The sequence below is a fragment of the Anguilla rostrata genome, chromosome 13, assembly GCF_018555375.3.
Source record: "Anguilla rostrata isolate EN2019 chromosome 13, ASM1855537v3, whole genome shotgun sequence".
Taxonomy (NCBI): Eukaryota; Metazoa; Chordata; class Actinopteri; order Anguilliformes; family Anguillidae; genus Anguilla; species Anguilla rostrata.
This window is the reverse complement of record NC_057945.1, coordinates 31446563-31474240: the sequence shown is the minus strand read 5'-3', so window position 1 is coordinate 31474240 and position 27678 is coordinate 31446563. Positions and strand designations below refer to the sequence as shown.

Genomic DNA, 27678 nt, shown 5'->3' with positions numbered 1-27678 from the left:
GGCCTTTGCTCTTCTGTTTCATGCGTCTACAGTAGGTACTGTGCATAGATAAATGTGTATGCGGACTGGTACAAAGTTGACAGTCGTCATGGTTAAAATGAACTGTTGGTTAGGTTATGAAAGCTACTACCAATAAACAGAGCACAAATACTTTAACATTAAGGCACCCTTTAGATAAACATGAAATGTGAGCAGGAATAATTCTTCAATTTTCTTTCCATTTCAAATGGACGTTAAATAAGGTGTACTTCTCAATGAAAAAAATAAGTTTTGCTGCATCTTATTGGCAGACACCTGACAATACCTACACTTATTCAATTCAATTATTGATGCCTTTTTATTTATTTATTTAATTTTTTTACCAGTTTTAAAAGTTATACTTAAGACATGATTGCTTTCTCATTGTATTTGTGATCTAAAGGCTGAGGACCTGCCTTCAATAAACAGAGAATTAAATATTACTTCCCACCACATTTTGGTAAAAAATGGCCAATGGCTTTTCAATCCCTTAGGTCAGTGCAATGCAGCTAATTAGGCCTAAAAGGTTGAACCTGGCACCACGAACTCACACTCCTGCAATCAAGCAGCCTTGATTGAACAGATGACACTTGTTATCTGAAGTCTAGCTCAGCCAGTCACACCTTCCTTGTGTGCATCTAGTGGTAATCACTTTGAAATGGAGTTAGTTTTGAATATCTATTATACAGATGCTTGAATAGCTGTCAATGGTCCTATAAACTGTATAGTTTAAAATATTGATTTATCTGCTCAGGATACAGCTACACACGTCAAATACAGCTTTTCCATTTTCACTATGAGTTGTGGGACGTGCATACGGAAGTGCATACAACCCGAAGTTCTTCACATTGTCCAGGCTCTTCTTTCAGGTAAGAAGCTTTCAGCAATAAACACAAATACTAAGGCCAGACAAAATAATGAAAGCAATCTCGGCACCTGAAGCTGTCTGAGAGATCTGATTTAATTAATATATAAAATGAAACTAACATAGGGCCAGCCGCACCATTCTGAGGTAAATACCCTCTCGGATTCAGGCATTAATAATGTCTGATTTGCATTTGCCTTTTTAAGTAAAAAATAATTTATTAACTGAGGAAACTGTACATGGTCAAGGTTGTGAACTAATGGTCAATTCATTGTATATGGCATCACAGACTCCACGGCAGAAAAGCTAATCTACGTAACAGGCACTTTGTGGTTAATGTATCTCAGATAACATAGCATTGCATTTAATGATATTTTTCAAATTTTGTGAGACTGGAATTTTTTTTCCCTTTTGCTTTATGAGAACTATCAGCTGAGAACGATCACCTTTAGCAGACGATTTCATCACCCTGACCCATCATTTCCAAGACGACGAATCGCAAATCTTTACTTCCACTTCTCTTTTTTTAAAACAATTCAGTAAGTCAGTGGGGTCATTAAGAGCTCAGAATTCCAGACCCTTCAAAACATGCTTCATCGCACATTGCGTGTTTGGACGTGAGTCATGACCCCCCTGTGCGATATCGACCGCGACTGTGTTTTCTGTGAATCCGAGGCAGCTTCGCTTTTTCGCGGTCCGGCCGACCACAGCTTCCTCCTTCCTCCTTCTCCAGCCTCAACCAGACACCATGACACTGCTTTTTTCTTTTCTTCTGCTGTTTTCATAGCATTTATCACATGCTGTAATTTAGCAGAATTGATATTCACAAAAAAAGGAAGGAGAAATGTATGTCCTTTCATCCTCCAGACTGGTGTTCATACTTTCTCAGCAAACATTTCAGCTGAGTTGAGCTGTCGCTGTGCTGAGCCTTGTCCCCTGGCCCGCTTCCCTGCGTTATTATCCAGCTGGTCTGAGAGCAAAAAACTATCATGGAGGTTTGGTCTTGTATGCAATGTGATAACTTGTTTAGACTTACAGCAAGTGTTTTTGAGTCTGTCCTAATTCAGTTGATTTGAATTTGCAACAACTGACGCGATCTTTTTACATCCAACCTTTTTTTATCCCATTCTGTGTCACTAGCTGAGCTGCACAGTCACAGGCTGTGCCTGAAACAGCTTACTTGTCCACTTTTGAGTATACACCTTGTATATTCGATAGTAGATTGTTTTGGACACAGCCATGATGTTGAAATACACTTCATGCACAGCTGACCTGGGCAGAATGCTGGCTTCCTATTGGCCAGAGTAGTTTTTGTTGAAAACCTGCTGACTGGAGCCCTCCATTCCTGAACAAAAAGTTGCCTTTTTATAAATAACCAAAATCTCATATGCAGTGCTTTACTGTTATTTTAGAACATTTTTCTGCTTGACTATTCTCTGACTGCATCTCATTAAGTGGTCAGTTTGAGTTGTTTAAAGGACTGGCATTTTTTTCGGCTGTGATGAATTAATCAGATCTTTAGTGATGAATCTGAAAGATCATCATAATGCTGCCTGCAGGTTAACCAGGAAAACCTGTTACATTTCCTATTTAGTAAGACAGTAATAACAAATGTCTTCCCACCGGGGGAACAAGTGAGTTATTGGCAGGTGACAGTGTGTGGGAGGTGTTGCTTTCACCTGTCCCCGCAGATGGTGAAAGATATGTAGGTAACTTGACGCAAGCAGATGGCAAACGAGGTGGCAGCCAGGGAAAAGAGTCTGTCTGTGTGCTCAGAAGAGCAGCAGCCAGAGGTGGCGGGAGTCATCGCCACGGATCACTGGGGCTGCCATGGTAACACAGGCTAAGCATAGCTCCACTTGTGCCCTGGCCTGTTTGTGCGAGTCCAGTATAATAGACCCCTCTGATGATTCCAGCTCTTGTACAGGCTGTCCCAGACATCATGCTGTGGTGAGAAGCCACAGTAATCACCCTAAAATGAATTTGTACAAGCAGGCATTTAGAGCTTGCTGATTTTTGTCAGGTGCCTTTTTTGTATTTGCATTATTGGACAGTTTCAGGTATTTCATGCAATTAGCTGCCACTGAACTACCACAATGTGACTTCTGCCAGCATCGCTTTCAATGGGCTCTTTCCCCCAACATTCCGCATATAGTTTGGTGCTGCAATTCTGTTTCATTGAAATGAAAAGCCATACATCCTTTCTTACCTCCTTCTTTACTTTCAACTTTCAGCCATTCAAGCAGTTGCTCCCTCCAGACAAATGACAGACTTCACCCACATATCTCTCTCTCTTTCTCTCTTTCTCTCATTCTGTCTGTCTGTCTGTCTCTCTCTCTCTCTCTCTCTCATATATCAACTTTATTACTAAAGTAGCTTTCTATATGTTTGTGCTTATTCAGTTCTAGCCATGCATGCAGTGTACTCTGTGCTGTTCATATGAACCACAAACCTCTGGGTTGAGATATTGTCTCTGTAGGTCTGTGTCGCGATCAGGGTGGAGGGCCACTGCTTTAATTTTCTCCTCATAATCCTGTTAATTGATTCGACTCATAAAAGATTTAAATGGGCTGAATGAGAGAATAAATGCCATCCAGCCCCATCTCATTTTTAATCCCTCGTTAAGATGAAGAGAATGTAGCAGAAGGAAATGCGAGAGGACGTGAGTTCCCCAATTAAAGTGAAAAGCGAGTTTCAGCATTGTGAACCTGTCTGTTTTAATGACCTGGGGAAGCCTGTTGCTCGACAGTGCTGCTGCTGAAAGCTCTAAAAAAAAAAACCCGTTACAAAACCCAAGGTGACAGACAAGCCTGTTTGTGTTCTGCCAGGCCAGTTTGAGGAAATGAGTGCATGTCAGGGTTTTTTTTTTTTTTTCCGAAACCCTTTTGCTGTTCTCAAGGTAAAAACAAAATAAATAAAACCAGCAACCAAAAAAAGTTTGGCAGCCTCTGCTCTAACGAGAACTCTTATGAGAACTGAAGGGGGCAGTCTAATTTACCTGGTTCCAATTAATCAGTTGTTCTTTATAACATTATTAACATTATTATTAACCAGAAGGGGGTGAAGATTTTTTTTCTCCCACCTCTTTACTTGGTAAACAGACTCTTGGCAGTGACACATCTTCACAGGAAACATCTTGACAAATGGCCAGCCCTGTGAACTAAGCTATTGACTACTGTATGAGTGGATCTGCTTGGTAACTAAACACTACTCACTGATATCTCTTCAGTCATGAAGGCGGCAGTGTAGTATAATGGGTAAGGAGCTGGTCTTGTAACCTAAAGATCACAGGTTCAATTCCTGGGTTAGACACTGCCGTTGTACACTTGAGCAAGGTACTTAGCCTGCGTTGCTTCAGTGTATATCCAGCTGTATAAAAGCTTTTCAGATTAAATGCTGGATCCAGAATCTCTTAGACAGCAACTGCTTAACATCACTGTCAATCAATCAGGAAGGAAGCATCACATTACTTCTTGTCTTGTGCGCATGAACTTCACTCCAAGAAGTTTTAATTTCATAACTATATGAATTGATATGACTGGGAATTCAACAAAAAATCTAGGTACCAATTAATATTCAACCACAAGGGCTTTCTTAACCATTTTGACATGATACACTACTTTAACTTGCACTGTGCATGTTGTACACTGACATTGGCCATGTGATAGGCCTTGCTCGACAGTGAGTAGCTAGCTAGCTGTTGCTCTTACACTGGGGTGTCAAACTCCTGTCCCGGAGGGCTACAGTGTCTGCAGGTATTTGCGGTTTCCGTTCTACCAGCTGCCAATTCAGCCCTTGAGAACAAGGTGTGTGTGGACTCTTTAGCCAATTAAAGACTTCAGTGAATTACTCGTGCTGAAACACGCCAAAATCCAGCAGACGGGCCTCCGAGACTGGGGTTTGACACCCCTGCTCCAATGTGAACAAAATGCTATGTCAGGGCTGTCAAACCCTGTTCCTGGAGATCTACTGTTCCGTAGGTTTTCATTCTAACCCACACCTCATCCAACAGCTAGAGATCTCATTGAGATGCTAATTAGTAGCATCAGGTGTGCCAAATTAGGGTTGAACTGAAAACTTACAGGAAGCTAGATCTCCCAGAAGAGGGTTGGCCAGCACTGTGCTGTGCCACAATTGCCAGTCCATTGACTAGTTTGTCATGGAAAAGAATGCATGTTTACATGTTCATGTACTGTATTTGTCTCATTTTCGGTGTACTCATGTTAATATATTATCTCAAATACTCAATGGCACTGTAGATGCAGCACAGACTGCAAAAAGCCAGTAGGAAAACAGTCTCTGGAGGTTCTTCAAAGTGTGGGTGCAGTGGATGCATTTATTTCCATTGCCAGAAATACAACTGATCATTTAAAATACATATTTGGTTTCGTTTCCCTCTGCTGTTTTCATCTGATTAGAATAATAAAGATTAAAGACACCAGTAGCTCCAATTATGTGTCACCCTGTGGGACTGTGGTCACAGCTGAGAAATGCTAGCAGACTGTGGGTCTCATCTATGCACTGGAACAGTGTCTTAAAAAAATGAAGATGCCAGCACACTTGTTTTCTGTTTATGTTAGCATTTTATAATAATTTGGGGGTGTTTTTTTCCCTTTGAATCCTCAGCATTTCTCAAACAATCAAAATACAAAATACTGAAAGTGAAAATACATTAATGTTCTGTTTCACAAACATGTGCTCTCATTGATATACTGGTTTCCTTGTGCAGGTGAACTGTAATATTACAGTGGTAGTATACCAGACCGATTATGTGTTTCTTTCCGGAACACATAATCTGATCAATTTGAGAAAGTCGGGGTTATCACAGTATGTGCCATACACTGAATGGCACAAAACAAACATTCTTTAGAAAGACTGGGTGCAGCGTGGTTATTACCTCCGTAAACTGTTTTGATAAGCTGCGTGCAATAATAATCTGCCTGTCCAACCGTTATTGCGGTTATTTGAGTTCATGCTAGGTTAGAGCGCAGGAACTGCTTTATATTGCTTTCTCTAAAAGAACATAAATATGTACGCTGGCAGTTATATAAAGGTGAGGTCTAAACCAGGCCAGTAGAGTTCAGTGAACTTGTGGTTCTTTTAATGTCTTGAGAACGCTGGGTGTTTATGATGAATTTCTCACCTGAGCGTTTATCATGGGCTACACTATGTACAGCTTGAATTCAGGGAGCACTGTTTTCCCTGGACCTGCATGCCCGTGTGCATTCTCAGAATTTTCTAATTTTTTCCATCTCCAGCCCCCCAAATCAAACTCGCACGCCATTTAACGGAAAGTGCTGTTATATAAAAAATTATTATTCTGGTATTATATTATGCACAATTAACTAGAGCCAACATCTCATTTTTGACACTTTAAATGCGGAAGTATTGTTTCTTCATAAAACACAATGAAAATTACATTACATTACAGGCATTTAGCAGACGCTCTTATCCAGAGCGACTTACACAACTTTTACATAGCATTTTACATTGTATCCATTTATACAGCTGGATATACACTGAAGCAATTCCGGTTAAGTACCTTGCTCAAGGGTACAACGGCAGTGTCCTTACCCGGGAATCGAACCTGCGACCTTTCGGTTACAAGCCCAATTCCTTACCCACTGTGCTACACTCCGTCCAAAATATATTTTAAAAAACACTTGTTTTTATTTGTAAATCATAGTTAACAATGAATGTTGATTGAATTCAGGTAAATCATTTTGTATTAAGGTGGTTTAGTGGTTGACTGTGGTAGAGGTGATGACTGAATCTCGAGGAATACCTTTAGTGGTGATATAGCCATTATTATCACGAGCTCAGTTTACAGCAGACTGCTAATATGGTTTTCCATCCGACTATGAAAAGAGAGCGCATTCAACGAATGTATGAATAACAGGTGGGTCTCTTTGATGAAACTGAGAGCGATTACAAAAATAAAAATAAAAATCAATGCATCGCACTCTTTTAGCCTCAGCACAGACTGCTTTAAGAGGAAATATTTATTTTGGAGGAAAAGCTCTCACCGCTGAAGAGATAAACACCATCTCTTTATTAAAGCGCCGTCTTGTTCCCCTGAGTGGAGCTGATTGAGTGAAATATCCTGCTCTTTGTGCCCCGGCCAGACAACCTCAAAGCCTATGCAAATACTTTATACCATCACACCATCTGCAGAATGGCTCGGGTTTGAACTTTGAGGTAAGGCTCACGGCCAGCCGGTTAATATGGTGCAGTGATGGGGGGTTAGGGTTAGGGTTAGGGTTGGGGGGGGATGGGGCTCTGGAGTGAGGGCATGAGGGGTTGTCTGTGACCGTAGGCTGTGTGAGAGAAGTGTATGATGCTGGAGGTATTGTGCAGACCTTTTAATGCAGAGCGATTCTCAAAGCCAGTTTCACTTGCTTTAATCCACAGGAAGACATGTGAAAAGCTGAAAGCTAAACGAGGTTGTGTGCAAAGAGCCAGCTTTTTAGACAAGGCACCATTCAAGCAGCAGAACAGAAAGAAAACGAGCATGTAATTGAACAGCTTTGGAAATCCCCCCAGAAAAATTTTGCAATTGGGGTTTTTTTTTGGTTTTTTTTTGTTCCAGATGCAACTGCGAATAAAAAGAACATAAAGATGAATAAAACGAGAGGAAGCACAGTACTACATACAGAATAGGTGTTGTTCTCCTGGCCAAAATGATGTTAAAATGCATGGCTTTGGGAAATACCCTGAAACACCCTGCAGGCCAATGGGGAGGGTTGGGGTGGGGGGAGGGTGTGTAAAGGTGTCATGAAGTGCCTCATGTTTAAACTCAAAACCCCTTTTCCTGTCTCACCACTGACGCGAGAGACGTTACGCACACAGCATACTCTGTGAAATGCAGGGGTGTTCTGCCACTGAATTCATTTGCGGCGGCCTTTTACCCACAAGGCCCTGGGATGCCTTTCCAAGAGATACAGTGAGGCGTGTGAGCCGGGGTCGGGCGCAGATCGCTCTGGCGGGTCCTCCAGTCCTCCAGGCGCCGCCCCCCTTGCGGAACTTGCCTGGTGGAATGGCCGCACAAACAAACAGTCCAGGTGATCAGAAACACTGAACGCACATAAGAGTGTTTTTCAGAACTCGCGTACGCAAAGCAGCGTGGGCTGAAATTCCTTCGGCCACGCAACACACGTTTCTCCGAATGCGCCATTTTTTGTAAAAAATGTTTTTCAGTTTTTCATTTCAGTTTTTTCCCCTTCAAAGGGCAAGCAGAATTCGGTCCTTTTGGTTTCCTGATATTTGGCACCGAAATGGGTTGTATGAATGAATGTGTTTTCATGCCATAGAAACATACCTCCACTTTGCAGCAAAGCCGGGTTTCCTTCATTCTTTGAGTCTAATGGGTGGGGGCTGTGCAGGGCCAACATGTATCACAATGGCCCCACATGTTTCCTCTATGAGGATTTACATTTTTATCCTGCAGAATTTTGATAATCCTTCGAGGACTGAAATGGGAACATACAGTATTAGAAATGGTAGAGATATCACGAGTCTGTCAGTGCAAGCACAGGCATTTTTGTTTGTTTCAAGAAACGACAAAGGAATAAAAACATAGACTTGGAGAACAACATTTTCATCTCTTCTTCTGTATTAAAGTTGGAGTTGGGGTGGGGCTTAATATGCATAAATATAAGGAGGAGGGGTGAGGGGGAGCTGGGCCTGACAGGACTGATGAGCAAAGGTTCCTGTCTAGTGCCTGACCTTTTAGCTGTTTTCAGTGTGGGTGTCTCATGGCCCTGGATCTATGGCGGATAATGTGCCCAAACAAGTGAAAGTCAAGTACAGACCTGGGTACACTTTGGGATCAGGGTATAGGGAATGACACAGTGATCTGTGAATCCACTCAAATAAAAATTGACGAGTAATATCTTCCTTACGGGTCGATTGGCATGTCAGGTTGTCGCAAACAACCTAACAAAATTATTTCGCCGCCTTCAGCACTACATGCCAAGAGCCACATACATGTGCTGTGCGCCGACTCTTAAGAAACCCTCAGGTAAATGCTCCATTTTCAGAAACACTTTTCCAACATTAAACCTTCTTGTGTGCAGTGCAGCCATACCACTCAGCATGCTCTTGCTAGGGCTGTTTAATGTTAGCGGGTGGTGCAGACAGGCTAGCCAATCGCACAGTCAAGGAGAAGAAAAAAACACACAGGAAGCAGAATGTTTGCCCTCTGCTCCTGCCAGACGGCGCTGCAGTTAAGTATAGCAAAGAAAAACAGTGGACTCTGTCGTATCAGGTAGTAGTCAGCACTCATTCACAAATTTGCCTTCCTTGAGGTCAGTTGAGGGGGGATGGGGGGTTGAGGCAGTTCTGTGATTCATTGGAAACATATTTATGTGTTTAAGTATTGTGTATGTGTGTGCGTGTGTGTGTGTGTGTTTATGGGTAGTCTAAACAAATGGACTGATCTTTTTGATATTAATGATTTAGCATGCAGACAGATTTTTTTTTTACAGATGTGTAGTGTTTGCTTTGCTTTACTTTCAATGAACTGATAAAGTCATTACAGAATATGCACTGATCGACAGTGGTGTTTTGAGAGGTTAGAATGGTTGGTAATTCCAAGCAGCTATTTTAAAACCAGTATGTCAGTAACAATAGGTTTTTCAGCAAGAGTCATCCTTGCCCAGCTTCAATTACATGTTGTCATTGGTATTTATGTACTGTCACTTTTCTGTTTATTATGCCTGTATTTTGTAATCAGCTTTGTTCCTATTAACCGGTGCCAGCCAGCAGCAGATGGGCTTCCCATTCCGAATCAGGTTCTGCTCAAGGTTTCTTCCTGTTACAAGCCAGGGAGATTTTCCTTGCCACTGTTTTTCAGATTTTCCTTGCCCAAGGCATGCTCATGGGGGGGTCAGTCTGGATCTCTGTACAGCCACTTTGTGAAAATACCTTTGACTTGAAATCTGTATTTTCTAATTGTCACTTAAAATGGTGAGAAGTTGTCTGAACTGATAGCAAGTTAAGTCAACATTGCAGTAACCTATATGGAATAGATAATGCAACTATAACCTCCCACAAAGAAAAAAGTATTCAAGTATTTACATTTTTTTGACGATAAGTATGCTGTTTGGAAGTGAGCAGTGTTTGTCAAATTGTATTTGGAAAAGGAAGTCATTCTTCCTATCCTGAGTTCAGACTAGGGTTGCCAACTCCCATCGGACAAATTCCAGATGACAGCATGGTAAATTATAGCACATCTCGTTTTATGACCATGTTTAGCTGAGCTTGTTGACAGTTTATCTTATCAGCCATGATTGAACATGCCAGTGTTTCAACATAATGTCAATTTTTGGGAGGCAGTAAGCACAAGAGTACTATTATTTTATTTCTCAATTTTTATGTTGCAACCGCAAAAAAAAAATATTTAAAAAGTTCAACTCCCAGAATGAATTTAGCAATTCCCGATCAATTCCAGGAGATTCTTGGCCATTGCATGCAAATTGCCAACCCTTGTCCTGGCCTTGCAATGGTCCTGACTGACTAGCTCTCTTTGAAAACAAGAACGGATCATTGCTGGTGATGTAATGAATAAGGAAAATAGAGAAGCAGGTAAAGCAGTAGTAGTTAAGGAAGTGATGCACATGTGATGTGTTCTGCTTTCCAAATTCCTTTCAGGCTTAGAGCATCTTGAGCAATGCCTTCTGGACAATCAAACAGTCCACTTTGTTTCATCTTAAATGTGTAAATATTCTTTAAAAGATATTTACTCTCTGGCAAAATTGCCATAAAACCTTGGTTACCATGGTTTGGTTGTTTCAGTGGTCTGTTTAAGGAGTCTCTGTTCTCCTGTGTCCTGTGCTCCTGCAGACATCTGTTTATGATGTTGTTTATTGATTACTAGGCAGCCAATTATTGCAAATGAGGGAGTCATTTATTTCAGATCATATCCCTTCTGTGCAAAAACAAGTGACAGTAAACTTGTTTGTGCAGAAGAGCCAATGGTGGCTGACGCGCCGCGTGGCCAGTGAGCAGTAAACAAATTAGTTGTGAACTATAGTATAAATGGGGCTAATCCAGCACAAAACCCCTCTCTGTCCTGAGATCTACAGGCCACAGAGTAAACAGCTTAACTCAATCAGTTCTGGCACAGAAAGAGAGGTTCCTCTTTAGCTGCAATTACGTAGAACAAGAACTCTTGCTGACACAATGTTTTTCAGAGGTTAGGCTAATAATGCTGAAATTCAGGCCGGAAGCTTTCATGAGGGGCGTTTATTGCAACAGCCTAACCAAATCGGCTCCCTGCTTATTTGTTTGGTTGTCCGCCGTTTATTTAAAGCACGTGTTTCTCTTCCGTAAGCACAGTGTATTTCCCCTGAAAGCCTTACGCTCACCGAGAGGTGGGTTCTCCTCCCATGACTGCACGCTGGTGAGTTCAAACGCCTCGGAGGGACACTGCCTCTTTGTGTAGTGTTGCCCTTATTACGAAAAAGACCATCCAGCTGTGGATTAGAGCTCTCATTGGGCAAATAAAAACAACGAACTTGGTGATCCTCACACTTTGACTTACAGACTCGATCTTGGCTCTGGACTACACTGGCTACTGTATATGTGTGCAATAGTAATTATCCGCTTGGGTTGTTAACAGCAGTTACCCGACAGTGTAAACAGATTCTGAGCTCTAAGGTCCACAATAAATCATTCGCAGTAATGCGTGCGCAGTTTGTTTTTGAAGTAACCCTGTATACGGCGATGAACCCTCGTGATATTTCAAAGTAAAGGGTGACTCATTTAGCACCAATCGTTTTGTACAGGTTTTTATGGATGACCGAGAAATCTGACTGTGGGAAAAGTGGTTCAGTGACAACGCTGTCCATCATTGCCAAATAGAGCAGCCATCAGGAAATGAGCGCCCTTGTTGAATTAAGGAAACTACTACTGCTGATCACATGACATAAAACAGCCCTCTGCGTTGTTTTGCTGTTTGTTAATACCGTATGGACTCACAAACCTGCCTGACCATCTTATGGGTCAGACAGGTTTGTGAGTAAAATGGCAATGGCAATGGTAAAATACAAGACCTTTTGAGCTTGTATTTTGCCATTGAATGGAGGGATTTTGTGCATTGTTGTTGAACGACATGTGAAGATGACCTCATGTCGAATTAATGTATTGACACACTTTGATGCGCCAATATCTTTCATTTTGGAGGCATTATAAGAAAAGCAAACACGAAGTAGTAATTCATTTGGAATATGTTTTTAATGTATAATTTGGTATCGGTTTTTGACATTGCTGTGGAGGAATTTTAGCCCACTCTTCTTTGAGGAACTGCTTTAATTCAGGAAAATTGGTAGATTTTCAAACATGAACTCCTTGTTTCAGGTCCTGCCACAGTATTTCTATTGGGTTCAAGTCAGGACTTTGACTAAGCCACTCCAAAACTTGTCAGCCATTCAGATGTGGACCTGTTTGTGTTTTAGTTCATTGCATGTGTTTGCCAGTGTTGCATTCCCCGACAGTTCGCCTTCCTAACAGTGTGGTGAAAACAAGTGGCTCACCCATTAGGCCTCTAAGCAGCTAGGTTTAGCTGAGGGTGCGAAAGGGAAATAGAGACATCGATTTGTATCTGCCAAGTTGCCAGGTCGTGCTGAGTGGGCCCACGGGGGTCTGACAGGGCTGGGTTGGCCCTGGGAGATGTTTAGGAAGGACTCGGGGCATCGCGGGAACAGACACGTGTGACAGACACCAGCACTGACACAGCATCAAGCGCGATGGCGTTGGTGCAGAAATGCAGAAATGACAGGCACCCTGAGGAAAGGCTAAAGGAGAATCCACAGACACTTTCAGCTGAATTTCGTATGCTTATCATTCATTTAAACTAAAATACTGGCAGGTAAGGAAACCACTCTGTGCCCTCTCGGTCTGTCCTAGTCTATGCATGACACTCCATAACAAACAGAAAGAAAGCGTTAATGAAGAATCACAATTCCAGCACTTTATTATGGTTTATGTTTATATCCCCTTCACAGTACAAACTGGGGAAACTGATCTTGGGGAATCGGCAGCACTGAGGAACTGGTCCCTAAATGTGCGAGCATCCATATAATGTGAGATGCAAAATGAAGAATCTAGAATAATATATTGTGCACAATTTGCTTTACAGCTGAAAAGCTAAATAAAATGCATGAGAAAAGATGATGATCGAGACGTGACATTACCTGGCTTGTCACCTTATTATCCTTTAAAGTTCAATTATCTGTCACCGAGGAAACTGCTACATTATTCATGGCCACTGCAATATGATGACTCTAATAAAAATAGCATGAAAATGCCTGTCCCTGCTGTTTGATGATGCTGGGTTTGACGCACGTTAGCAAATGATGCATGATATGATGTCAGCAGCTTGTCCTCAGCAGAGCAGTTCTGTTCTTTCCTTAATATGTCATGCGGGGACTACTTTTGGAAAACAAGGAAACAAAACATTAAAAAAACTGGACTAATGATATCAAAAAATAAGTCAAATTGCCTCCAGTTTACTTCTGATATACTTATTCTGGATTTATGAAATTTAGCATTATGTTAATTTTACGTATATCACATTCATGGAGACTGTTGGCTTCAAATGGCCTTTAACTGGCCTATCCAGAGCAACTTACACAGCGTGCCCCCACCCCTTGAACCACCACCCCCCCCCCACAAAAAATAATAATAAATTGAAAGATTTTTGTGATTGTATGCAATGCATAGACCAACTCTTTTAGACCAAAAGACCTGTCTTCTGCTGATGATTTTTAATACCCTGTCTGTCAAATTTTCTGTTTTGTCCTTTGTCTGTGTAGCACTGATTCATCAAATTCATCAAGTTCAGCAAACCTAATTCATTCACCCCTTAAATAAAATAGTGAAATATCTAACACTCCAAAAAAAACATGTTTCTAAGGGTTTATTTGGTCCAGAGTTTGAGAGTGCCCCCATCAGGGAACCTGATGCAGGTACAGCTGTACAGAATCTTTGGGGCAAATGTGCTGGTAAGAATACTTTAATACTAGTGCTGTACAGGCTTGTTCTTGCCTGGTTAAGGATTAGGTAATAACGGACTCTCTAAAACTATCTAATGATTTTTTTTGAGTTATCTTACAAGTATTTTATATCTAAAGTTATCTTTCAAGTATTTTGTATTACAAGTAATTTACTAGGCTAAAGAAGGTTAAATCTAATTAATGGGGTCATGGATATGTGGAGAGTTTAATAAAGGATTATAGCCAACATTTTCCCTACAATAAGGAAAATGTTGGCAACTAATAATGGAATAATAATTTTCAGTAACATTACAGCATTTGAGATCAAAGCAACACATAAACAGACTACATTTTTATATACAATCTATCTTTGCAGCAGATATTTAACATGCTCAAGGACACAACAGCAGCACTACCGCTGGGTACCGAACCCATAATCTTGAATTCAGAAACCTGGATTCCTGACTAGAAAATGGCACTGCTCCAAACCTCCAAACACAAGTACTACCATGTAATTTCCCTACATTTCTTCAGTTAAAAAGAAAATAATCTTTAAAGCTTTGAGGAAAAAGTTGTGTTTTAGCATTTGCACTGATCCCAGAAGGTACTGATACCATTCTGCCTTGAGGGAAATGTAATGTTCTGTCTGGAAATTTCTCCTGGTACTGCCTTGCTCTGTAATACTATTCCGATGATGTCATTTTCAACAAGTACTGCACAGGTGCTATGTGGTAGATCAGCACTTTGTCGTGCTGAGATGCACACGCAGAGGTTACTTGTTTTTAGGTTTTGGCAAAAATGGGCTACTGTGTGGCTCATCCTGTGACAGCATTTCCCAGCATGTGGCAGTGCCCACTCGGTCTGGAATCGATTCCAGTTTGTTTCATGCGCTGACTGTGGTTGTCAGCCTCCTGAGGCTGCATACAGTTGGCTGCAGCATCTTTGGAAGTCGCAACATTCCAAATGACTGTTGAATACAGTTGGCTGAGCCTGATTCTGGCATGTTGATGCAGTGCCCCCTGGTTTCTAAGCGTTTTAAACCAATTTCTTAGTAAGTCAGTCCCTTAATTTTCCTACATATTCTGTAATTTCCAGGTCTGTATTATACCTTGTTACTTCCACAGAGTTGAGACAGAACACCGGTTTGGACGGCACCCATCTTGTTGTTTGAATAGGTGCACGTTCATGGCCTGGACGAATGATGAACCTTGTTCTCTTGCATCGAGCCTCCCTGCCGAGCCAATCCCCGCTCACACGGGAGCCTTGTCTGATTTTCAGACTCGTGTCAAAGGGCACCTTCTGTGGGCTGTGAGGTGGAGATCTCTCCTCATACTGCCGCCTTTATTGGCCAGAGCTGCCCACTGCTGCACAGTACAGTGTGAGCGGAGACTGGGCATTCGTCAGCCTCGGCCATGTGTTCAGGGGAAAAACTGGAAAAGCCAGACATTGCTCACTGTCTGTCTGACTGTATTCATTTGCATATTGGCCGGGAATCACGTTAGGAGGAGACATTAATGTACTTTGTGACCTCATGCTTTTTTCTCCTTCTTTTCCCTGCAGAACACAAAAGAGCCTTTAGGTGTCCCTGCAATCATGAATTGCAAAATTTGAGACACAAGAAGAAATTGTGGCGTGCACTCTGTTTGAACCAAGTTGTTATGAAGCAATGTGGATCAACACTTGCCAAAGAAACCCCTTACGGTCCATCTATGCCCTTTGAAATAATTGTGACCTGACAGTCTGTGTTAAGTCATATGTTGTACTTATCTATACTATCAAAATAAAGACTTAAATCAGCGCATTAACTTATTTGTAGAATGAAAATCAGGAGGAAGACCATAGTTATACTTGCTCAATACAATTATCATGTGACTCATGTCTAGATTTAGAGTTGCTGAATAACTAGTTTCCAGGTACTTAACAGGGCACTAGAGGGAAAGTATCAATGCCAGCACACAGCTGCTGCAAGGCCCTGAAACGACTCTGAATTCAATGGCGTCACCCTCAAAGTCTCGTTGCACAGAACAGCCGCTATTATTTTTGTGGGTTCAACCCCGGGCTCTGTCATTAGTCAAATCTGTGTCCCCAGTGGCAGGACACAACTGGCTTAAGTAAGGGCAGCAGTGGAGCATAATGGTAAGGGGATTGGGGCTGCGGGTTTCAAATCCCAGGTGGCAAACTGCAATTGTACCCTTGAGCAAGGCACTTAAAATAATCCAGCTCTGTAAATGGATTGTATGTAAAGAATGTAAGTTTGCTAAATGCCTAAAATTTAAATGTATGCTGTAAGTAGGCCATGGTTCCCCAAGCTACTGGGGCATTAGTCCTTCCCAATGACTTTCAGAACACAGTAACTTACTATCAGTGAAAGAAGCCTCTCTTATAAAACAGGAGTGGGAAATGTTTCTGTCCATTCATTTATCCATTGTCTATACCAGGGGTGGCCAACTCCGGTCCTGGGGAGCCGCAGGGTCTGCGGGTTTTTGTTTTGACCTTCAATACAACAACCACTTACACAAAATAAACCAGGTGAGGTGAGTTAACTGTGTAATCAACTGCTTTAATTGATCAATTAAGTGCCGAGTAAAAAACAAAAGCCAGCAGACCCTGTGGCTCTCCAGGACCTGGGTTGGCTACCCCTGGTCTATACCCAATTATTCCTGGTCAGGGTTGTAGGAGGTGCTTGTGGTCTATCCCAGCATGCATTGGCAAGAGGCAGGAATACACCGTGGACAGGTCACCAGTCCATCGCAGGGCAAAATGTGCTTGTGTCGCGTGTATTGTGTTTCTTTTCATGTCGGTGTATTGCCTGTATGATTAAAGTTTTTGCAGTTCATCATGAATAATCGTGTTTTGAGGATATTTAAAACAGAAGGCTTGTTGTTCAGTACTCATTGGGCTGAATCAAGTCCCTGAATTTGCCAACTGAACTTGTCTGGTGTGAATTCATGGACAACATCTCTTTTTCTGGGGTTTGGGGAGTTCATTTTCATTACCCTCGCCTAACCATTTGGCGCAGGGTTTTCTGGTTTTCTATTCCCTCTGGAAAAGCGTGCTCAGTCTAGCGCTGTTTGCTGCAGTAAAACATAAAAATGAACACTGATTTATTACTATTGATTTAGAAAAGACCATTTTGTGTGTCTAAATAAAGCTGTAATAGGACTAAAATTGAGACTACAATTACAGAATTAATCAGACGTGAAAAGACTTCAGTGCTCTCCAAGGGATACTTGTGATTGTGGAAAATGACAGTGGAGAAAATGGGCCGTTGGGCGCAATGTGTCTGTTCAGCTCTGTTTTGCCTGCTTCAATCCATGTTTGTGAGACCTGTGGGACTCTGACACTTGTCCGAGTGAGAGTGGCTGCATCTGTATAAGCATTCGGACTGGTGGCAGTGTGGGCATATGGTCCCCTTCAATGCTAAACAACAGTTCCACTGCAGTGCTCTGCTATAAACTCACCCCCAGTCAATACACACACTTGTAAAATGTCCTTCAGCTTTTCCGTTTCGTTGGAAGAAAAGGCCAGGGCAAGGGCCAGTAATATGCAGTACAGTTGTCATGAGGGAAATCAGTGAGGCTAATACAGGTGGAAGTCTGTGTTTTCTGATTGTCAGTACTTTCAGTCATCTAAGGTGAAGTATTATCTTTCAGTGGTTGTGAATATGTTGTGTTACACAATCTAAACCCTCAGCTATCAGTGAAATGTGTGATCCTTCCGTTTCCCTCTTCCTCACAACCTTCACCTGCTTTTTATCATCGCTTGACTAGAGATTGGCAGCGACTCTCTGTCCTTCATCTCCTTGACAACCACTCTTGTGGTTGGGAGGAACCCTGAAGGATGGAGTCGAAGGTCAAAATGTACTGGTAACTGGTCAAGGATGAAAAGAGAGACAGAAGATTACTTGGTTCATGATTTGCAGTCCGTTTTAACTGTTTTCCAACAAAGGACTATAAAAATGCACAATGTCTGTCTTAATTTGATTGGTTGCTGAATATTGTCCAGCTATTTTGAACTATTTGTGTTTATCTTTTTATCTTCTGTTTAATATTTTTGTGATATCAACAGTACAGAATCAATGCATATTTTATGACATAAACAGATAAGTGATATATTTGTAATGGGAAATTACTGACAATGAAAATTGGGTTGCTGCTCTTGGGAAAAGTCAAGTAATCTGTTAGGATGTTCACTTGGCCATGAACCTTTGTGGTGTTTATTGGTCATAGTATAATTTAGTTCTCTGTATTTGTGTCTCTTTCTTTTTCATCATTGTTCACAAAAATAGCCATAATAATATAAAAACATACGTAAGGTGTAATAATTTATTTATTTATTTTTGTATGTGGATCATGGCTAGGAATTTTTTTTCTTTTGGTCATCTCATTATAATATTCTCCTGAATTCCCTGCCTTGAAAATGGAACCCAAATTAGACATTTGATTTATCATATGTAGACTTTCGGTGCTAGGAACAGAAACAGCTGCCTGACTCATGTAGATAAGATAAGCTGTCTTCCTTGATAACTGTGAAGTTTAGTGTTTCTTATTTAAAATAATTTTTAAAAACTGATTCATCAACTTTGAAAACCTCAGTGTATTCATTCCTATTGCTGTGCTATGACAGTGAGTCACCAGGGGTTGGCGCTGTTTACCCAATGCATCTTTCCCCCCCAGTAGAATCAATGTTTGCTAAGTTCTTGCTCCTGGTGACAAAATATGTCTGTTTATTTTCATTTAGGCTCCTCTTCATAAGTGATAATTAATTGAATGCTAATATAAATGTAAGACCCAGTGACAGTTTTACCCACTTAACATATCTGGTGAAGAGACATATAGTTGGAGGGGTTTGTGTTTTGAAAAATGAAAAAAGAAAATGGGAAATCGTAGCTTCAGCTTACTGTTGTTCCTATTTGCCACTTACTAATTCTTGAGGGTTTAGTCTCAACCATGCTTAACTGGTTGTTAATGCATAAATGTCTTCAGTGCAAACACAATTACCAGGTTTCAATCGACTGACCGAAACAGAAACGGTGATATCCTATAAAATTCCCTTCAGACTGTAATGTACCGTGGCCTAAATGGTACTGCATGATAGCTTAAAATTGTCCACATGTGTAAAACATGTGTACAGTAAAGTTCCCAACCCCTCCTTTTCATGGAGCCAAAGGGGGGGGGGCGAAAGGCACAATTGATCCATTGAAGAAAATGGCCTTTGCAGAACTTTCTTCCATATGTTGTCTGTTAGAACCACAACTTCCATAAACCAGGCATCACAGTCGAAAAAGGTCTGCCATTCAGCTCCTGTTATTTCTCAAAATAAGCAACTGTTTCTTATTTCAGTTGCATCACTACCAGGCTTGCGTTCCTTCAGCTCTCGTTGTGAAAGCTGTGTAAGTTGCTCTGGATAAGAGCGTCTGCTAAATGGCTGTAGTGTAATGTAATGTGATGTTGTTGCTGACCCCGTTCACTCAGCAGACACGACGGACATTGTTTTTCTCTCCGTTGTTATTTGAGACAAAGCAAATTATTTACTACATATCTTGCACATTTCTTTGGAGGACATGCGACAAACGGATACTGTCCTGGGGCCAACCCGATAAGGAGAAGGCCTTTGGTCAAAAACTGACAAAGATGTTGACGAGCAGAATTCCGAGTAGGCTGAAGAGGTTGCCGTGAACAACATGGATGGCACTGTCACTGCAGAGGTCGCGATCCAGAGCAAAGGCATGTGGTTCTGGGGCATTGCCCCAGGTCCTCACTGAGAGAGCCCTCGAGCCCCAGACTAAAAAAACTGAAGTTGACACGGTCTTCCCAAGTTCTGGAATTCACTCCCTGTTAACATTAGAAAGGGTGAGGCAGATGACAGTTTTAACTTTTAAGTCACTTTTAAATAACGCCTTCGGGTGAATTATGTTTTCATTTTGTGTCATTTTTATTTTGTATTTATGCTTCTTAATATTCTCTTATCATTTTCAATGCTGCCTATGTTTTGTTGGTCTAATTTTACCTTGTTACTTTGGTTTTTATTTTTTTATCTTTTTTTTTTAGCGGGTTTGAAAGTGCTATGGCATGTATATTCTAAATGTTATAGGTTGTGTGAATTAAATTATTATTATTATTATTATTATTATTATTATTATTATTATTATAACAGTGGTGCTGGAAACCCAGCAGTGGCCTACAGCAGCACTGGTGCAGCAGTAATGGTCGTGCACACTGAGGACAGGAGCGAAGCACCTGGGGTCTTTTCCTCTCCGGTGACAGAACCGACGGCTTGGAAGTGTTCAGTAATTCCACTCCGTTATCCGGAGGAGCTTTTCCCTGTGTTATCGCTGTTCGTGCTCCGGCCACCTCTGCGGTGTGAGAGGGCTGTGGAAGCTCAGCCGTGGCAACTGTTCCTCTCGCTTAATGCTATCCCAAAGGCCACAGAACAAGGCTGAGCTTTAATCAGATTTTAATGTAATGACGATAATTCTGTCTGTTGTTGATTGCAGTGATTGTGTATGCTGCTGATTGTGGTGACTGAGTCATGCTGTTTTCTCAGATGTGGAGACTTTAAGTCTTTAAGTGAAGCTGCCTGTTTTCCTCTTATTTTCTTTCCCTCTCTTAGAAATCAATTTTAGACCGGTGTCAGCTGGATTTCCCAAAAAATCACTGACTTTGATTCAGCTTCACAGACAAGAGCATAGACCACAAAGACATCATATAAAAGGTGTGTGTGTTATTTATTTATTTACTTATTTGTTTATTTATGTGTATCTAAAGAGAGGGAACAGTCCACACACCTCCTATTTTGTATTCAAGCAGGTAATGTGTCATAATACAGAAAGTACTGTGGTCATGAAACTAAGCCTTGGCCACAATGGGGATTAATATATGGTTGAGTTTGGCTGCCCTATGAACAACCTCACACACAGGTCTCCCTGCTAACATTTGGCCATTGTTCCAATGTTCTTCTCTTCATGGTTTTGTTTTTGTCCATTCGCGGACTATGCAACCTTACCTTCTGAGATGGGTCTATGATGCACCAGGATATAAACCGCTGATGTTCATATTTGGACCAGCTTGGGAACTAATTGAAACATTACATTCTCTAAAAGGATGCGCTAATATCCAACACTCTTTTTGCGGTACTTCTTTTGTGCTACTTTCAACACATTTTGCGTCAACGTTACTATTTTTGTCTTACAAATAGACAGTTTTTTGTGTTACAAAGGGAGGCTTTTTTTTTAAAACAGACTGTGTTGAAAGTAACACATAATGTGTTGTCCTTAACTAGAAATGGTGATGTGTTAAAAGTAACACGTTATGAGTTTTTAACACATCTGTTTAGACAATGTAGTGCTCTTCCATCCAATAAGTTAATTTTTTATCCTTCCAATCATGACCAGACATTTTCCTTTAACGCAATGTTTTTATTCATCTCCTCAATACAACTGACACTTCGCTTTCCTTTTTCACTTCAGAGACAATAAGCCTGTTAAACAGACTGCTAATAAAAGTATTATGTCTCAATGCCCTTCTTAAATTCATGGTGCATATGTTCCAGGCCATAGAGGCAATAGGACAGACTGCATCAACTAGAGCAAGATCATTTATTTTCCCAGTAGAAAGAATTCAAATGTGTACAGGCTATTTCCCCGAATAGCATCCGTTGCTGCATGGTTATGAGAAGCTGTTAATTTTATTATGTTCGGTGTTGCTGTTTCACAGACACTGATGTGCTTGATAAAGTTTCCCATGAAGAGGAATTTTCAGGTCTGGTTGTACTGAGGGCACACATGCTGTAGCCTACAATTTCATATTTTCATAGCTTTTCATGTATCAGACATCGTTACCTTAGAGTCATTATTTCAAGTCAGAAAACATTCATTAAGAACTACCGTTCTTTATTGTCATGTGTACTGTAAGTTCATTTCAAGATTATGTTTAACTGCACAATGCAATAAAAAAAGCTTGTCAATTTGAGGCTCTTCATTCCAAAGTATATTTTAAAGACAATTGATACAATTGAAATTAAAAATACATTTTACAGCCATGTTGGAACACAGAGAAGGGAATGTATAGCGCTTATACAGAAGCACAGAAGATTGTATTTCTATATAATATTCCATATCCTTCAGTATTCACACTTATGTCCTGCCCTCAGTTTTTTGGTGAAAAGACACACAGTACAGCTCACAAAAAAGTATCCCATCATGCCTTGTCCAGCTTTGTTTCCACACACTGGCTGTGACTGACAGGAACTGTTGTCTGCAGTACAACTCCTACATGTCCCTAGGTTATGTCATCCTCTACCACAGGAATGAAGGGGTAGGGGGGTGGGGGGTGGGGGATGGGGTTTATTTTATTTGACGTGGTGTCAGTTTCACTTGATAGGCTTTGATGCGGTGTCGTGTTTATGGCTTACTGCTAAAGCTGGACTCTAAAAGGGTCAGGACCGCCTCCCTAGTGACCCTACCAACCTGATCTTCAGGAAAATGTCTATGCCTTGTGTTCCTCTGGGCCAAATGTGTTTTTGCGTCTGCCTTTGAATATATGAGGTACTGGTGTTTGCGTGAGGAGGTTGTGCTTGAGGAGCAACCTGAAACTAGCCAAGTGGTCTCGCTACAGGGGAGGGTAGGGTAGGCAACGGCCACCGGTAAAACTCACGCCATTAAACGAGGACTGGTTGAACTAATGAACATACTATACATCAAACTGGAACAATTCAGGTTAAGCATGTTGCTCAGCACCATTCCCTCCTTCAACTGCAAGCTACCGAACCAAATGATCCATCAGCAAACCTTACAAGTGTCAATTTAAGAACAATTCGTTCAGTTCAGGGGGGGTTACAGTTTTGGATGGAACAGAAACCAACGTTCACAGGGCCATGTGTGAGAACCCCTGGAATGCTTTTACGTCAGGGTACATACTGTATTATTCCTGTAATTTATTGCACTCTAGTCCGCTTTGTTAAATGCTTTTAAAAACTACTTCTGATTTATATCTTTTCAAATTTCAAGCCAGCACATTTCGCAAGGTGTCTGAAGAGGAAGTGAATCTCTGGAGGGCTTCAAATCTAGGATTGCTCCCCACCCCAGGACCAAAAACCATTTCTGTCATGTAAATTATACAGGGGCAAAAAAGTGTGAGATCATGTATAAATATGCCCTGACAGCAAACAGATTCAAATGCAAGATTATGAATTTGGGAGGAGTATTTGTTGCGTAACCTGACTCATTTTTTTCTCACATTTTTTTCCCCCAATCCTGCCCCAAAACAGGTTTCCTGGGCTGGTTCTCTGGAAGAGCTTGTTTGTCTTTGGGACTTTCATAATTATACAGATATGCTGGTTCTGGAATCGGAGCCAATCAAGGCATTCTTTTCTTCAGCAGAATTTTTTAAAGCGATTACATGTGGTGAGTTCTCTAGGTAGGCTTTTCACCCCCCAACCAATCCAGTTACCTAAGCACCAGAACATCATAACAGATGTGCCGGAGGCTTCAAGGTCTGCCAGTTACGTAACTACCCATAGGCCAGGTCACACCATATGTTTAGCATAACACTTCTGCACATAGTGGGCATAGCAGTCCGGGTCAAGTTCGCTCGTAATGAGCATAGTCTGCACCTCGGTGTCCTGCAAGGCAGCTGTGGGCTTCTCCACAAAACTAGATTTACAGGATGTGAAATTCACCCACCCATCTTTCTGTTACTCTGTCAGGGCAGCATGCTGTGAGCGCTTCTGAGACAAGCAATATCTCTGCCTTTTTTTTGCAAATGAAATATATTTTCCCATTAATGTAAATTGAAAAGGGCCAAGATTGTCAAGTGTACAAGAAGAGGAGAAAAATGTGTGGGCTGTGACTTAAGTGCCTTACAGTCCTGGTAATGCTTATTTTATTATTTTTTTATGTTAAAATTTTGCTCTAGTCTTGATGTAACAACCCCCACTCTCTGGGGTAGTTGCAAATTAAGTGCAATGCCATAGTTGGACTGAATTTGCATGTTTTTTTCTAATATGTAAGACAATGCATATCCATAAGACCTTGGCACTAGCAGGGATGCTTACGTAACGTCAAACAGGTGGCTTTATGACTTCAGCCAGTGAAAATGTGAGAAGGCTGAATGGAGACAAGATGTCTTCAATGAGACCTTATGTGAGTTTAAATGTGTACAATGTCAAAAAAGTGATTTGGAGTTTGACTGTCTTCGTGAGTTTAAAAACTATTGATTTGCTTTGAATTGAGGCCACACGTGAGGGCTATCCACTGACAGTGGATGCGTGCTGCTAGAATCATTGGTTCCTTTCGTAAAATCAATTAAATTATCTTTGGGCAGTGTTTTCTCTGCCCTTAATCATAGGCGTCAGCACGATACAGTGACTGCAGTATGTCCCCTCAGTTTCCTAAAAATAACCTGCTCAAACAGAAGTCTGCTGGCCTGTTGATGATCTCGTTTTTGTTGTCATAGTTATCACATCAGTCAAGCAGAACCCAGACCACAGCATATCATACAGGCAACCTGACTGAAAGACACCATTTGTATGGACGTCACCACAGACCCCCGCAGACCTTTCCCTGAACTTGATTACATTTGGCAGGGCCTGGGATTGAGACAGAAGGGACACTGTTCCTGGTTACAGTTCGCCTGAATTAGATTAGCATTTGAAGCCTTTGTATGAATTTGATTTAGCGTGTGTATTAGAATGAGTTCTGAAAACTGACCCTTTACTTTTGCCAATGTTTAGCCGCTGCCTGTATATAGTGTGATCCTGTCTGAGAGTAACATGCTAAACTTAGGAGGGCAATATGTTGGTGACACCTGGTGGTAACAGATAACTACTACAATGGCAGGCCAGTTTAAATTTGCCTTGCAGAAACTGTATATGTAATCCAAAAATCTGACTGAGATCAGCAATAGGCAGATGAGGACTACAGTAGGAACCTCACTGCCAGCAAGAGGTTATCAATGGTTTGCAGCAACAAGTGAAAAACTTGTCATGTGTTTTGAGAGAGTGGACTTTCAAGGTAAATCTAAAATGTTTTTAATGTCCGCTGCTTGAACAGATCTGATGCAATACTCTCAATCAAGTTTACATAATCATTTGTGTAATTGTCCTATGCCCCCATGAACAACAAATGAAATTAAAATAACTTAAACACTTCTGTATATTATTCATTTTAGTGGCTGAAATTATTTTAAATAACATCCAGAGACACCTTCTCTCAAGTAGACCAGTGAGTATGGCAAAGCACAGTCATGGTATTTGTCATGGGATGCAATATTTATTGGCCTAAAGATCCAGAAAATCAAATATACTGTCACCTGCAAAAATGATCAGGCCACCAAGAGTGCTGTTTACTTTGAAATCCCATCAACCAATCATTTATAGACTGCCTGCCGGTTGCTACAGAGTTTTTATTGTTTCATTGGCACTGTGACCGGCCTTTCTGCAGGTCTGGTGTAAATCCACAACTCCTTTCTGCAGCTAAGGAACGGCGACTGGCGAGCTGAAAATTGGTGGGGCGCAAAACTTTCCTTTAAACGAATCATTGATCTGAACCTGTTTTCATTAATTTTCCTTTATTATCAAGCATGCCAACAATCGGACTAATCAAATGGCAAGTGGCCTAGCCTAACACACAGCATCTTCATACCGTGTTAGGGGATTAATTCATAAATTCAATTTATCCGTTAAAAATCCGTTTTAATCACCAAGTAGTCTACACTTAACAAACAAGACACACCAGTCAGTTATCTACCATGTTAGCTTTCAGAATAACCAGCAAAAACAAAACCTGCGCTGCAAGATTGTTTACAATCTACACATTGTAGATATTTGCCATGAATACAAGTGCGAAGAAAGAAGTACACGCAAATAATGTTGATTAAAAATATGCACAATTTCGTACTGCAAATGAAAATAAATGTAGGCTATAAGGCCTATAGGCTACTTGCTAAAACTGCCTATTTGGGGAGAGCTGGCTATAGGCTATATGATGATATTGAGTAGGCTATTTTGTGGATTAATTGTATTGATACTAAAGGAAAATCAGGAGAAGTTTCCGCCACTGATAGTGATTAAAAAATGATTTTTCTAAATCGCATTTAGGCCAATCATTTAATCACCCAAACACAATGCAAAGCTGTTGTCACTTTCCAATTGATTAGACGGAGTGTAGCACAGTGGGTAAGGAACTAGACTTGTAACCGAAAGGTCGTAGGTTCGATTCCCGGGTAAGGACACTGCTGTTGTACCCTTGAGCAAGGTACTTAACCTGCATTGCTTCAGCATATATCCAGCTGTATAAATGGATACAATGTAAAAATGCTTTGTAAAGTTGTGTAAGTCGCTCTGGATAAGAGCGTCTGCTAAATGCCTGTAATGTAATGTAATGATTAGTCAGCTCGTTTGCATGCTTGTTAATCACTGAAATTAATTAAAGCACTTTGAGATCAATGATTAGTTTAAAGGAAAGTTTTGCGCCCCACCAATTTTCAGCTCACCAGTCGCCACTGGCTATGGGGCATCTCTGTGCTGACTGAAAGTAACTGAAAAGAACACCCCTTGGGCCACTGGAACAGCAGCAACAGGCCAGTAGAACTTGGTTAAACAGGTTTTCTAGACCCTCATTGTCACCATAAACTATCCTGTTTCTCTGCCCCGCCCTTGCCACTGGGCAGATACACTAATTTTGGGAGGGACATCTAGGTCTGGGTTATACTTTCAGGGGTCCCCAGAAAGTTAGGCTCATTGTCACTTTCTAAAACCATGTGACCTAAAATTTTCAAATGTGTTCTAACCCAAGTCTCTTTTTTGACAACCCGTGTGTAGCAAACAAGTCATGAAAAAAAACAGCGGGATTTAGGTTAAATGTTACTCCTTGTGCTTTTTTAATCTTCAGAATTGCAAAGATTAGAGCAACCATTGAACTCTCTCTCTGTGAATCATTACTCGGCACAGAACAAGTCCCTGCTAACAGGGCAAGGCTAGATCATCCACATTGCTGTTTGCTGGTTAGGAGGACGCTATAGATTTGATGGTAATTCATTTAAAAGTTTTTATCCACTGGAGCCACTGAAGTTGAACTGGCAAAAAAGAATAAATTAAAATTAATTAATTAATTAAAAAATAAAATATAATTCCAATGAAACCTTATCACTGTAGTCCCATGATATCAGTGATTGCTTTTGTGTATTTATGCAGTGTTTTGAATTGATGGGTGGCCATGTAGTATTGATGACAATCCTAAACAATATTTGGATCAGCAGATTGTTATTTCATATTCCACTCACATTGGTGAATGAGATGGGCTTATCATTCCATGTTTCATTTCATTTTGGTCACCTTCTCTTTACAAATTCATTGCTGTTTTCCCCATTTTGGGTACTCCGCACCATGCACAAGGACACACACTTACATTTTTCATGTCATAAATGAGGCACAAAAAGCATGCTGTAAAATCCTTGAGAAAGATCTGTATATAATGCACTTTGTGCGTTAACATGTGAAGTCACAAAAATAAAATGGCAAGTGCCTCTATTCTAACAGATATAATTTCATGAATTATAATGGCAGAGTGTTCAACATTTTGATGGATTATAATAGAGCACAGCACAGAGTACAGTGTAGCAGTGAATCACGTTAAGTGGATCTCTATAGTAGAGCATTACACACAGTATATGGTTTGTATTGGCAGAATAATTATATGGTGGTTTAGCTGCTTGTATTAGCAGTACATAGTTTGTTATAGGTTGATCGTAACAGCAGTCAAGTATGGCTGATGTCATTTGCTGGCATGACATCAAATACAGT

At 40.9% G+C, this 27678-nt stretch overlaps 1 long non-coding RNA gene across 1 annotated transcript; it reads left to right on the top strand.

The window, feature by feature from the left end:
• Positions 1-354: 354 nt before the first annotated feature.
• On the top strand, positions 355-23290 carry LOC135238217 (uncharacterized). The gene is made up of 3 exons (XR_010325046.1): positions 355-887; positions 20491-20592; positions 23146-23290. It is a non-coding gene; the product is annotated as an uncharacterized LOC135238217 (long non-coding RNA).
• Positions 23291-27678: the final 4388 nt, after the last annotated feature.